The 15,337-nt window shown below is 40.1% G+C and overlaps 1 protein-coding gene across 2 annotated transcripts in view; it reads right to left on the reverse strand.

The window, feature by feature from the left end:
* Nucleotides 1-15,337, reverse strand: part of MBP (myelin basic protein) — a 111,624-nt gene that overhangs the window by 55,792 nt on the left and 40,495 nt on the right. The window lies entirely within an intron of this gene.

Genomic DNA, 15,337 nt, shown 5'->3' on the forward strand with positions numbered 1-15,337 from the left:
CAGGAAAGGCAAGTGAGCTAGAGCTTCAAGTCATTAACCAATTCCTGTACTTGACTGTTTAAAGCACAAGGACTTACCTATTTCTGAAAGAAATTTGCCAGTTAGCTACCTGGTGTAATTAGAGATAAATCAACAGCTTTGGTGCTTAACTTGCCAGAAGTTAAAACATCTAATTCCCTACCTAGAAAAGTCTGAGGAAAACATAAGCTGTGAAACATTGAGTTTTAAATATTTATATTTCTACTGAAGAAAAAATAACTCTTGTTTTAAAAATGTTTTACTTTAGTACTCAAGAGAAACATACACACAAGCTTACAGCAATGCAGACAGTAAACTGCACAAGCAGTCAGCTGTTGAAAGATGGATATGAAATGACTGATACAATATTAAATATTACTGTAAAGAGTTGACTAAGAGTTGAGGAAGGAATAAAAGAGAAATGTTTCATGCCTATGCTTTTTGAAGGATACATATTGCTCTATTCAAATACATGCTCATTTGGAAGACTGTGTGATGTTTTGAGAAATACAATTTTTAACTCTGACATATATTTGAAAAGGCTGCTATACAATCTGTTCATGAAAAATTACCATCTCTGCTATCAGAAACATAGCACACTTTCAAATTTCTCTTATTTCCCCTTATTAATAACAATAGAGAAGGTGTCAGAAAATAGGCAGATTAAATCTGTTAAGTTCCCTATAGAACAGAGGAGTCCAAACTTAAGGCACATAAAAGATGTTGAAGCAAGACAGCAAGAATTTTCAGAAAGAAATGAAAGATAGACCTAGCAAGCCTACTGGTGTCACACAGCAGCTGACAAGAACTGGGAAAAGCAGAGACAGACAAACTGCCTCAAAGGAGCAGTGCAAGTCCTTCCTAAAGCAGGAAGGACATGCAGAAGTGAAAGGATTCTGCACTCCCTCAAGGCACCAAGGGACCTGAGTGTGTCCCATGCAGAAAACCCATCAGCTGGGTACCTCTCAGAGCTGAGGAGGGAAGTCAGTTTTAGCAGACGCTCACCTCAGGCTTAACTAATGTCCCTTGGGAAGATGGAGGGACCCAGCCAGAAATCAGTAGTGGCTATACTGGGAGACAACTTGCTTTGGGTAAACAACTTCATGGTCAGCACAATTAACTCAAATCCAGTCCCCAGAGATATATCTGTCAGTTGTGCAGTTTGCAATGCTGCCCACTTGGACAAGGGACATGGGATAAGGTCTGTGCTGGTTGACAGGACCACCTGCATTTAGAGGCCACTGATTCTGTAGGCTGAATATTGTACTAGGGTTCTCCATCCTATTTTTAGTTGCTCTATAGTGAGCAGTAAATCAACTACATCTTTGTTGTACAGAGAAATGGAGAAGAGCGGTCAACTCTGAAATAAAGCATCTGCTACAGCAGGGTAAGTCAATCCCAGAGGCAAAGAAAAACAGTAAAAACTGTGTTATCATGGATGAGACAAAATTAGTACATTTAGATGATCAAAAGTTCAGGGCTATCCCAAATGAAGGGGACAGCTGAACTCCTGATCAGAGCTGTTGCTCTAGGCTTGGTAAAAATGGTGCTTGTCAGCTCCATCTTTAATTTTATTTCATCATATTTAGTGTATGGTAAAGCTGGTGGTACAGGAGGGGAGAAATTGCTGCTCTTTTTGCTCTTGTTCGCCTTGGGAAACAGCTGAGAGTGTGTAACCTGCTGCAAGGCATCAAGAGCAGCAGCAGCAAAACACCATCCAGCAGACACCCAGCTGTGTCTGGGAAATGCATTGTCACTCCAAGCCCTTATCAGGGAGTTGTTTGTATCCCTTACTTTGAAAACAGGGTTTGGGCAGTCTCAGGGAAGTTAGAAAGACTGAACTCTGAGACATTTTGGTTTGACTTAAATCACTGGAAAGAACTACACAGCAGCTGTGCTGTCTGCTCCCTGCATAAGACACAATGCTGGTGTTGACAGATGCCAGCTCCAAGATGTTGACAGCAAAGTTCTGTGATGTATCAGCCCAAAACATGACAGTGTATGGTTGGATATAATTCTGCTTGGCATGCCTTCTCAGCCAAAATGCAAACTTTCAAAAGACTGCTTTTGCTTTATTTTTTGGAAGAATCTACTCAACACATTATTGCTGGCATATATAATACTTGTATTGCCAAAACCAGTACAAGACATATCACTGCAAAAGAACAATCAATGATCCAGATGCTTCAAACCAAGCTGTATTAAAAAAAAAAAAAAAAAAAAAAAAAAGCCAAGACTTGGTCAGTTGCTTGATTCCCTCTTTCTAGGGTCCTAAAAAGTGTCTCCATCCTTGCAATCAATGAAGAGAAAAAGTGAAAACACATTCCCTTACACTGTCTGCGCAGTGCCAGAGGAGATTCTGTGCCAAGAGTTATAGTACGTTTTATGCTGGGTATAAAATAAAGGCCCTTTGTACATAACAGCAAACACAATTCTACCTAGCTCCTTCAGGCTGAGTACTCAATGCAATTTCAGAAGTGATGGGGAAAATAGATTTCTTTTACAGTATCAGTTCCCAGGAGAGTAGATAGTACCTGATTTTAGCATGAAATAAATATTATATAGGCCTAAAATCACAAAAAACTGTCTCCCCCAAAAAGCATCTCCTTGACTACTCATGTTCCAAAATACCATAAAATACCTAAGGAGCAAACCAGCAGCTACTGCATCGTAACAGCTGGTGACAGACTAGAATCCCTTCATAAAGCAATTTCATAATGAGATGTGCACATACACTGCAGCTCGATATACATTCATATGTACACATACAGCTGCTCTTGACTCAGACCTGATAAAAATTAGAATTGCATTATAACCTGCCTCAGTTTTAGTAGATATTTTTGGCCCAACTTTCCACTGTAGCTGTCACCTGGTGCCTTATGACTCAGTTCACCTGTTTTCCCATTATTCACCATGTGCACACCACAGTGTCCATATTACACAGCATTTTAAAATTATGATAGGCAACTATACAAATAACCAATAGCTACCAAAATATTTGCAGCAAACAAACAGTAATATCAAAAATGTTATATACACATCCATTAGTGCAAGAAGAGGCTACTTGTACTTTGTTGCTATCAGTGCCTACTTAGATGATCTTTACTTACTTGGGCAATATTAAGAAATCCTTAATATTTAAGTACAGTGGGCTGTGCTCTGCAAGTACTACAGTGTCAGGCCAGGTTAAAAAGTGCAGTGAGACATATTACATTTAGAGAAGCAGCTAAGTCCTCAAGGAAACATAGGCCTTGGAAATGGAAAGTTGTACTCCAGAGTATTCAAGCCAGCTTTTTAACTACATTGCCATTTTTGCATACTAGTTAGGAAGGATTTGTTTCTTTTCCTTTAACCACAAAGCTATTACTCAATGACTTAATTTTCTAAGTGACAAAACCACAAAGAAAAGTTAAAACTTTTCATCAGAGATAAAATGATTGTTCAAGAAGTGTTATGTCTCAATGAGAATTAAAGAAATCCAGAGTGAAGCATAGATTCATACTGTCTGTGCTTTCATTCCTGCCTTTTACAATCTACTCCTTTTTCTTATTTTATATATTTAGCTAGTATGTTTAACTCCATTCCAATAGCACAAGTGAAAAGAGCTAAAATTCCCTTTTTTGTCAGAAAAGTGCCACACAGGTATCAAAAGCTGCAGCAAGACAACACAGACTGAGTGCATGAGCAGCTTCTTTGGCAGCACAGACATTTCTCCAGTTCCTTCTGTCATTCATTCCTGCCCACAGCACATTACCTTCCCTCCACAAAACCCAGCAGCACTGGGGGCATGGTTATTGATTCTTCCCCCATGCTACACCTACAAAACTAAGATAAACAACAGGCACCATCTCAAAAGACAGACAAGAGTTTCTAGTAGATAAAACTAGATTTGACTAGCAATAAACCTTCATTTTGAAATATCAGAAAAAGAGTAAGCTGTTGAAGGTAGTAACAATCTGGATAATCTAAATCCATAGCAGTAGATCATATTGCTCTAGTCTCAGCTGAAGAACTCTGCAAAAAATTCCTGATTTTCCACTTCTGCAATGATATTCCCCTGAACTCTACCACGCAAGGCTACCTTTCATTTAATATTCATAAAATGTATGTATGATGTTCAGGCTATAGTAAACCTTCAGGAAAATCTATACATTGTCTCTTCTCAGAAATAACTGATTTTCCACAGAGTTCCGGGGGAAAAGTAAGAAAATTTTTTAAAACATTAATATGTGCACCTTCAAAATTGTGACACTAACAGAACTGAGACAAGTATCAGTAAGTCTGTCAAATGCAGGGATTTTTCTCTAAATACCAAATACTGCTGCAATCAGCAGGGCAGGATGTAAGTCAATTTTAAGAGTCATGATTTCCCAGTAATTTTCGTATTCTGCATCCCCAGATTAACAATGTTGCTGTCATAAATGCTGGAAAAATTCCTTGTTACTTCTTATCAGACACCTCAATCAGTATCAAAATTTTTAGCTCCTCTTCATGGAGAGGAATTTCTACACATACAGCTTAACACAGTCAAACAGATGAGATGCTGTGGACCACACTTATTATCAGCAGGAACTAATGGAATGGCAGCTGGCCCTCTTCAGGTGAGCCGATATCTCCTCGACCTGCATTAACAAGTGTGTTCAAACATATTCTTGAACTAGATCATTAGTTCTTCCTAAATCTGCAGATTTCCTAAACACCTTTCTTTTCATGCAGAAACTCAAATTCACACTAGCAAGCACCAGGCCTCTTGCACTGGGGCTGAATAGTCCATTTTAACCATGTCATACTGGCAGATTTGTACTCCTCCAACAAGACTAAAGCCACCACTTAGAACAAGGTTATGCCAGACTGAAGCAGGGCTCGTGCTATCTATACAGCTCCAAACCCTTGTAAACATTCCAGGAACTCTTACACCAGTTTGTTCTTCAGTCCCCACCAGCCAAGAGAAGGATGCAAATTTTATCATTAATTTTCAGGTTAATAAATTAACTCCTATAAACATCAAGCAAATCCCAATCACTATCTCCAGCTTTCTATTGCATCTTGCTTTCTCAGTTTGATTTTCATTTCTACAGATTTTTTACATGCAGTTTCTAAAATGCAAGACTCACAATATCATCTACTTCATAGTTTCAACAAAATTCCTGTGCATGTGTCAAAATCTTATTTAAGGTATAAGAAAGAAAAAAAAATATGACAGGATTATGGAAAAAGAGAGGGCTAGAGTTTCCAAGGACAGTTTTCTGTTCCTCTCAGCTTCAACAGCACAGTGCTTCTGCTGCTGTCACCAAAAGAGAACTTCAAAAGAAGTTGCAAACAAAAGGATTCTCATCACTAAACCCCAAGGCAGACCAAGACACTGAGAAACCTCAAACACATTATGCAGAACTCTGAAGAAACTAATTCAGTCTATTTTGAAACTTTAAAATACCAAGTACAAAAAACACTGAATTCCATCTCAAAAATTTGCTCCATTCCGCATTACGGTTTCATGCTATCTAGCTATGTGCTTACCTTCTTTTATGAAAAGCTTTTTAAAACTACTTCTGTTTATGGAGACGTTTCACAGAATATTCTGAGTGGAAAGGGACCCACAAGGACCACTGAGTCCAACTCAAGCCAATGGCCTACACTGGGACTCATAACTTTGGTGTTACCAGCATCCTGCTCTATGTTGTTACAAACTGGGTTAACACAGAGAATATCTCACCTTTAAATGCTCCTGACCACACACTGGGGTTCTCATATTCTATAATTGAAGTCTCTTCAGTTCAGAATATAACAGATAAAGATAATTTATGGACCTACAGTGTGCTACTAGTCAGCTTTCACAAGTCCATACAGTCTTCCCCTATGCTGAGGATAGAATTTCACGCATGTAATAGGAAGCAAATGAGGGATTACATTACTGTGCCCATACAAGTCACAGAGGCCAAAGGCATTTGGAAGCAAGCTGTTAAAATGACAGCGTTCATTTGGTTAACAAACCTAAACAAAAAACAGACAACCATGGGCAAGAAGTTTGCATTAATAATGTGAACTGAAAAAAAAAAAAATCTCAGGTGCCCTGTGCATAGGGGCAGAGGGAGAGGAAGAGATATTTGAGTGACCTTTTACTTTGTAGGTACTCTAAGATACTGCTATGATCAGGAATCCTCCTAGAACCACAAGGAATTTGCAAAACAAGTAAAGACAAGACACAAAAATATGCTCTGGGACAATATTTTCAATTTCAAGCAACTGCCTTTCACTCGTGCACATTAACCCTGAAACCATACCTAGGAAACCCAGATGTGAATCACATCAAAGTCAGACAAGCACAGGCAGGGCTGTGACTTGTTATTTCCTCTGCCAATCCCACCCTGGTCCTATGGGGCAGAGCAACCATCACCACACCAGCTGCACAAGCCGTGCAGAGGCAACAGAAGATGAAACTGTGAAGAGCAGTACAAGGACCTACACCCACACCTGGGAACACAGTGAGGTTCAACAGCCTCCAGAACACCTGGAACTTACAAATTAAAGAGCAGGTGGTACCTGCTTTGAACCCAGACAGGTTTTCTACAGCTCCACTGCAAACAGCATCCGGCAGGCACACGGATGGAAGCAGCTCCTGACCTCAGGAATCAAAGAGGAGCCACAACAACACTCAAGGGACAAAATCAAAAACAGGTACTTTGGACACCAAGCACAAGAGCACACCTCTTTTAGAAAGTGTTCAAGCTGATTTCCAGAGTAGTCTGAAAAGTGACAGCTGTCAATATCAATGCCTTCACAGCCCACTCATCATCTTTATCTCATCTAAACTGAGTGCAAATTTACTCACCTTTAAGCACTTATTTTAGCCACATGGTACACAGGTGCAAATATTTCACTCTGTTTTTCAAGAAAAGGATGTGGTTTAAGTCAAAAACACAGTGTTGATACTGCAGCCTCAATCCTCGGTTCACCTCCTTAAAAGCTTCATAAATCCATTTAACAATGTCAGTGTCTGGCCACAGCAGACTGGTAATTTTCAAACGCCACCACATGAGGTCCTTCTGAAGGGTTATAACAGAAGCGTACAACAGCAATCCTGTTTTCTTCCCAGCTAATGAGTGCACTACTATATTCCAGCATATTAATAAAATCTGAGTTCATATATCAGGATACCAATATACCAGAAAAAGATACTAAGCATCTGATTATCTATTGTGAGGGTACAATAGAGATGCAAAAACCAGCAGCTAGGTACAGAATGATGTCCAATAATTAACAGGTGGAAAAAAACCCAAACCAAAGCCATTTAAAAAAAGGTGCAAAATAACAATCCACTAGCCAAGGAGAAAAGATGAGAAATATTTCTGGTAAAAAATGTCTTTCAACCTCATACATTGAATTTCTCATATCAGAAGTCTCCACTTGGCAGTTTGCAATGAATAAAGACCAAAATTATTGCCTCAGAATTAGAAATCCTCAGTCCTGAATCCTCCTCAGGGTCCTATAGAGGACTGAGGATGGCAGTGGACCTGGTGATTTGCACCTTTCATCCAAAAGAAGAGATGCAGAAGGGGTGGCAGCTGTGTGGGTGGAGCACATCTGGGAGACCATTGCATGGTTCCAAACCATCCTGCAGTGTAGAAGTTACCTGATGTCATGATACACAGAGGAAAGGCACCAGTCCTTTTGCAGAATATCCCACCAACCATGGCTATGTAAACCTGCATTGCTGCATTTGCATGATGCTTATGATTGTTTAAAAAAAATTTAAAAATAAGAAATTGGGCCTGAAGCAGTGTCCAAATCTGGTTCATCAAACACAAGGATGGATGTCTGCAGTAACCCAGGAACAAGAGGGTATTCAGAGTGTCTTAGATAATAAGTAAAAAAAGTTTTTTAAAAAATCAGTTAAATCCTATTTATCTTCTTCCATTATCTTGAAGGTATTTTGAGTGAAATATATTATAAAATGAAAGCTATTACAGAGCAGCTCAGAAACATTCACTGAAAAAGTGTCAAACGCAAGAACAGTAGACAACTACTAGAGACAAATCTTTCTGCTGCATTACCAGCAAAACATCTTTTCTCAGCCCCTAGGTGTGAAAATATTCTGGCTTTTGCAGTACCCCAACTGACAGTGCACAGATATTTTTGACAAAAACCCAGCACAGCTGACATCCTGACTCTGCAGCCCGTGTTAACGTTGTCAAGAGGAAACACACAAGGTTCCCCTTGTCAAAGTAAATTGTTGACTCCACCGGCCCGCAGGAGAGAAGTGGAGCATGTGACTGTGCGGGCCACAAAGAGCTGAGGCACAACTGTGCCAAAAAAACATGCACAGCAGGAACTCAGCCCCCAACATGAGAGGTTCGCGCTGCCCAGCGCCCCAGCCGCAAACCAGGCTGCAGGGAAGGCAGAATTTCACTTCTGGTATTTTATTCCTAATTCCATTACGTGCATGAACCAGTCCTTCAGTGTGCAAATTAATTACACAGAACATGTGTCTGGGTCATTTCCTCAACACGGATGCAGACTGGCTTTCTTGAATAATAAAGATACCTTTGTAGTGCTTTCTCTAAGGTTACAGAAAGAAGACAAAAATAGTAGACAACTTTAGAACACTTTCCCACTGTTCTACTCACAGTGAGCAAGAGATACAAGAGACTAATTCAAATCGCCTTTGAGCTTACTGAGTATGAAACACACTCTGACACAACTGCCAGTGAACACCAAACATGAACTTTCAACTTCTTGAATTTTATTTTCACTTTCAAGTCTCTAGCTCATGAGGAAATAAAGCTCAAAAGCAGCTGTGTAAAAAACATTCAAAAACATTCAAAATTACATCACGTCAACTCCCTAAAATCTACCAAGACGTTTTCAGCAAAATTTATTTTTATTTGTCAAGAATTAAATGTAACATCAAGCAGTTAATGTTAGAACAGAGATTTTTCAGCACACTGAAAGTGCTTTAGGTCACTTGGCAGTCTCTAGCCCCATGAAGTACTTTTCTAGGCCAAAGCTAAGAAAAATTGTACATACAAGTTGCCTGATGCTAAAACACATTACAATTCCCTGCAAGATTTGTAGATTCCAAGAAAATTCTGACCACTGAACTCATCAATGTTTCTGAACTGGGATAAAAGAAAATTACCAGACGTTTCTTAAATTTTGTACAAAAAGAGTTTTTTGGGGTTGATAGGTTGTTAAGAAGACAATTTTGCCTTTCCAAAGTGGCAAGGTATTTTGACACAGACATTTCAGCTCATCATTAGCATGCACTCCTGCCAAGATCCCAACTTTTTCCCATCACCAAAGAATGTGTCCTCCCTCCTGACCATACCTATAAGCAGGGCTGCTCCCAAAACTTTTTTGGTCCCTCAAGGAACAGGACAAGGGGCGAAATAAGGGCTAAAACCAATCCATCTTAGTAACATCAGGTGGAAGAAAGAGAGAAAACAGAACCAAACCAGCTCTTGGGTCCAGTCCACCAGAGAGCTCCTCCCTCACTCCAGTCTGTATGGGAAAAGGAGATTTGCTGTGTAACACTTGGTTAAGGGGGAAGCTGCCATGATCCTGCCACCATAGAAAACAAGACCTTGGTGTGCATGTACCTGTCTATCCATCCAAGACAGAAAATTACTTTTCTATTTCCCTGTTTCATTTAAATAGGCCAATGTTAAATGCATGATCTTGAAAGAAAATGAGTTTTATTGCTCTGTGCTCCCAGAATGTGCATATGTCCTCTGTCTAGAATAAATAAACGCACAAACACCACTTAGAACAAAATGTTTTCAAATGTCAAGACCTACAGGGTCAATGTTTACAAAATAATCAACACAACTGCCTTTTTAAAATGTAAATAAAGATTTCTTTTCAGATAAGAGTTTGAAATGCATTTGGAGTGGAAGCAAGGGGGGGTTTTATAGTCAAGGGAAACTGCTAAAGGCACGGAACAGTTTGTGTAATTGTAAAACACTGGTATGACATCTTTTAACTCCCACATATGTAAATTTTAAAAAATATCAAGCAACATGTGAAGATAAGTAAAGACATCGATCATATTATCAAGGATCACTTGATATCAATATACTACTCAAAAATAGTTCTCCACTTAAGACTACATTAAAAAACCCATACATTCTACTAAAAAAATCATTAGAAACATTAAGATACTAAGTTTTATCAAAAGTTCGGGTCTGATGAAGTCTCACCAGGAAAGTTAAGACACTAGGCAAAACTGAGTATTTGCTTGATAGTTCATGGAATCAACCTCTGCCTTCAGCCCCATTCACCACATCATTTCATGGAATTTGAAAAAGCATTGATCAGATTGCATATCTGACATGCCCACATGTGCACGTTACATTCTGGGCTGCATTAGACTGTAAGTGTGCTCCAGAGGAGGGCACATTTTTTCCAAGGCTCTTCTTGTCTTCATCACCCTGTGCCCTTCCTTTGCCAACCCATTCCATCACTTCCCCACTTGCCTGGGTTGTCATCTCTCTCTCCCTTATATTTCTTGGTTTACAGCTCTCCTCCCCGGCTTGACCAGCCTGATGGCAAAGAGGCTTTTCCCTGACTGGGTCAGGTAGATTCCATCTGAGCAGTCCCTGGCCCTCAGAGAGGGATTCCATGGCTGCAAAAGCCAAATGCCTGCTGACAGCATCAGCTGTGCCACCAGCTGCTGACCTCTAGGATCCACTCACTTCTGTCCAAGCCCTACGCCCTCACTGGGAGCACCAGGGAGAAAACCTTGGCTCCTGTGCCCTTGTTCCTCAGACCCAGAGCCATATAACCAGTCTCAGGACCCCCACACCAGTATCACGGCTGTCCCCATATCAAGGAAGAGAAGTAGGGGGTAAGAGCACAAGGATTTCACAAGCCCCCACCAGCATCACCACACCACCATGGACCCAAATCTCTCCCCTAGAAGAGAAAATACATGAGATGGAAAAACAGTGTGCACAGTAACGTAGCTGCACCTTATGTAATGACCCTGGATTGATATTGATAATATTGACAAAAAGGAAAGAGGGACCATTCGTTTTTAGAACCACATTAAAGCCCCTCAAGGAGTCTGTTTCTCAATGTGCTTATAAAGACCTGAAGTTACCTCCCCTTCCCATACCTCACCACAGACATTACAAGTTTCTCAGAAGTATTAGTCACCTTTGCAAATATTTTTATAGATCATTTTAAGAGGTAGAGCTTGCCCAGAAACTCTCAGCAACTTCAATTCTCACACAAGTCAACCAGCAGGAAGCAACAGAATGATAAATGCTAATTTTTGACTTTAAAATCATCTTTCAGGAACAGCTACCTCTTTAGAAAGCCACAACACCATCCCAGAGATTTGTTCATCTGATTTCCAACTATAGGCCCAAATAGGGCTGACCTTTCTTTCAGCAGCCCACTGTAAGCCTTTCAAGTATAAATCAACTTTTAACTAACAGATAGCTGTCAATGGTACATAAATAAAACTACTTACTAGAACACAGAGAAATAACCCAGGAGATATTTCCTAAGAAACAAAGAATATACATGTATGTAATGTAATGGAATGCATGCAATACTTACATGAATATTTTTTTTAAAAGCAACTTCAAAACACCTATTAAAATTAATTTATAGTTTTGTTTAATACACTTGAAGAAAGCACAATAAGGATTCCTTCCTCATTTTTCCTAGTTACCTTAACAACCACAAAATGCAAAATCTGAAGAGGAGATTACCTGATTTCAGAAATATTCTAGCTGTCAGTCATTTTTCAAGAAACTGTCTAAACTGAACCAGAAAAAGTGTCATAAAGCAAATAACTCAAAACAATGCACCTAATTAGCACTAAAGCAATAGAACCCAAATCAGGAGAATGTCAAAAAATCTAACCAAAACCAATCCACGCCAACCACAGGGAAGAAATCTCAGAGCAATAGAACACAAATCCTTCAAATTCTCTCAACACAAATAGAAACTGCTCCCATTCACTGCTGGTTTTGACTTCTGTGTCCTTTCTCAGGAGCAGAGGAGCAGAGCCCTTGCTGGCATGATTATTTCCCTTTCACAATGTTCACATGCACTAGACATGTGATAGAGCAGCTTTGGTGGGCACCGGGAGTCCAGCCAGGGTCAACCCACCACATTTTCTGAAAACAAACAGGAGAACAATGCTTCCCTACATGTTTTAAGCCAACACAGAGGCACTCTCACAAAAACTACTGTGCAGAGTTAGAACTGCACCAATATTAGAAGAAAAATGGACCATTGTAACACATGTATGAAGCTGCATGCTGAAATATTAACCTACATATTCAACAGGTGAACTTTCCCATTTCAGAAGGGAATAATGAAGTCTAAGAGGCAAAATGTTTTGGAAAAAAAGCACAACAAACCCGATTGTTTACCCAAACATGCCCAGAGAGATGACATTTTAATTTTTTTATTTTCAGCCTGTTTAAAATGTCCAAATTAGCATTCAAATTATATTGACCACCATGAGGGGGAAAACAACAACAGATTCTGAAGATCTGGATGTTAATGAATGGCAGGAGCCAATTTCATTAGTTGTCCCACAATTCAGCATCTGATCGCACTGGGGCTTGCAGGCATTTTAAGGGCTGTCACTCAGAGCCTGACCTGCCACTGTGTTCTGGCTACCAAGCCACTATCTGGTTTGCTATACCAGTGGCACTAACACCTCCAGATTTTGGTGCCCTCCTCTGGAGCACACATACAGTGTAATTCGGCCCAGACTGTAACATGCAGATGTGGGCATGTCAGATATGCAATCTGATCTATGCATTTCCAAAATTCCATAAAATGATGGGGTGAGCTTCCAGCAAATATCAGTGATTTCATATGCAAGGAGTACTGCTAAAATGTTACATTTTTCTCCACATATCAGTAATTTAACATGTTCCTGACCCTCAGAAATAAAGATCTCAAGTTAAGTACTGCTGCTTACCACTAAGTGGCAAGACAAACCTTGAGAGCCCAAGGAAATGACTCACTCAGATCTCACACTCAGCGCTTCTTCAGTCCCAGGTGACACCTGATTCATCTGCAAATACCTGCTATTACTCACCTGGAACTAGGAAAGGTTTTCCTGTGGAGTTAATTGCTGCCAATTCTGTACACCATGTAAAAAAGACTGTGGTCAATAAGCATCTATCCAAAGCGTCTCCAGATGGCAAATATGGTAAGATACATGCTCTATAACATAAATGGATCATAAGCCTGTTCTCATACTTTTTGCAAAGCATAAGCAGCTAATCTAATAACTGAATTTAAAAAACCCTATCAGCCCAATACACAATCCTGTTCTTCAGGGACATTTCTTGTTTTGTTGCAGAGACAGTATAGTTTCAAACAGCTGTAGCTACCATTTTCCAAATATATAAAGTCAAACAAAGAAACTAAACCTGAGAAAGATCAAGCAATATAAATCTCAAACTGACTGTGAGATAAATGTCCATCTTCTCTAGTACCAATGTAAATAAGTATCAGAAATGATGACATTGAAACACTCATGTGCATGTACAGACAGGAGAATTGGTTAAGACCAGAAATACAATTTGTGAGCAGCCAGCTTATTACTCAGTGAGCCAAAAAACAAATAGAAACTGTCATTTAAAAAGATCACAGAATCATTCAGTATGCTGAGTTGGAAGGGACCCACAAAGATCGTCACATCCAGCTCCTGGCCCAAAATCACACCATGTGCCTGAGAGCATTGTCCAAACACTCCTCGAACTCTCAGGTTTGGTGCTGTGACCACTTCCCTGGGGAGCCTGTTCCAGTGTCCAGCAACCCTCTGGGTGAGGAAACTTTTTCTGAAATCCAACCTAAACCTCCCCTGACACAACTTCAGACCATTACTTTGGGCCCTGTCACTAATCACTACAGAGATGATTCAATTTACCACAGTTTGATTCATTAGTGTGGTTCTAGTAAGAACTCTACATCTTCAGGAGAAATATTGCACTGAAATTCAAGAGCTATGTGTTGGAAAGAAAAAGAGGTGATTTAAATAAGTGCTACTTTGCACTATTTATAGTCATCATCTGTGGAAGGCCCAGGCTCTGGGGGGGAGCATGAAGCTCTACCAGCAAGCACACCTATTCACTGCCTGGGAACGTCTCCAGCTCCAGGCAGGAGCACTTGTTCTCTTCTTCAACTTCCCCCTTTTCCTACAGTGCCTAATTTTTAGATCTTTCCTCTTGTATAGATATTTAACAAAAACCCTACCAAAAACAGCAACAAAAAACCAACCCACAACCAGCAAATGACCAAAACACCTAACTCAAAAAACCAAAACCAGCCACATAAAAACCCAATGACAGCTCAGCCAGAGAGCGTTGCCTTTTTTTCTGTGAACAATCAACATTTACTTTGTACTGTTACACTACACAGGCTGCTCTCAATCTGTCAAGATTTGGTAACTCTGACAACTGCCCATCTTTCTAGAAAGGTTTCAAGAAATCAAGGATCATCATACAACCAGAAAGTGCACTTCACACCTCTTTTCTCTTTTATGTGGATTTATTCCAAAAGAAGGCCTCTGTATGGCTTTTTTTTTTTTGTCAATAATTCATAAGTGCAATACTTTACTGAAGGATAAAAGACTGTCAAAGGTAGGTACATTTTGTACTCAACAGAAACCTCTGCATTAACATTGAAGGAGTGATAATGCATTGGTAAAAAGAGAGACATGCTTTATACACAGCGTTTCAAATGCTTAGCTGTTTTTCTTTTTTCAGATGACATAAGAGTTTTAACAGTAATTTTTCCCCATGGATAGAAGGTGTGTAGGAACATCCTGCTTGGAGGGCAAATGGTGTCTAAGCCCCTGAATACCCTCCTGTGATGAAATGGCTGGTTTTGTGGAGGAGGGGAGAATCATGACATCATATCCCCTGACATTAGCACGGCCTATGACACAGCCTCCCACAGTCTGCCACTCTACCCTTCCAGTCAAACCAAGAAGATAAACTCTGGCTAGGTGGAATACAAGGGGTGGGTAACTGGTAGGAACACCAAGCTCAGAGGATGGCAATCAACAGCATGGAGTCCATCTGTCTGTCAGCCAGCAGCAGCACCCCTCAGGGATCCACACCGAGGCCAAATCATTTAATGTCTTTATTAAAAAACCTAGGTAATAATAATAAACTGGGGGGGTGGTCAGTACACAGAGGCAGAGGTGCTCTTCAGACAAGGACCGTGACAGGCTACAGAAGTAAAGAGACAAGAATCCCCTGAAGTCCAATAAAGGCACACGCAAAACTCTGCAGCTGAAATGGGATAACTCCATTCCTGAGGATTGAAACGGGTCAAATGG

This window comes from Melozone crissalis, unplaced genomic scaffold, assembly GCF_028551555.1.
Source record: "Melozone crissalis strain CALT ecotype California unplaced genomic scaffold, PUWL_Pcris_2 ptg000042l_1, whole genome shotgun sequence".
Classification (NCBI taxonomy): domain Eukaryota; kingdom Metazoa; phylum Chordata; class Aves; order Passeriformes; family Passerellidae; genus Melozone; species Melozone crissalis.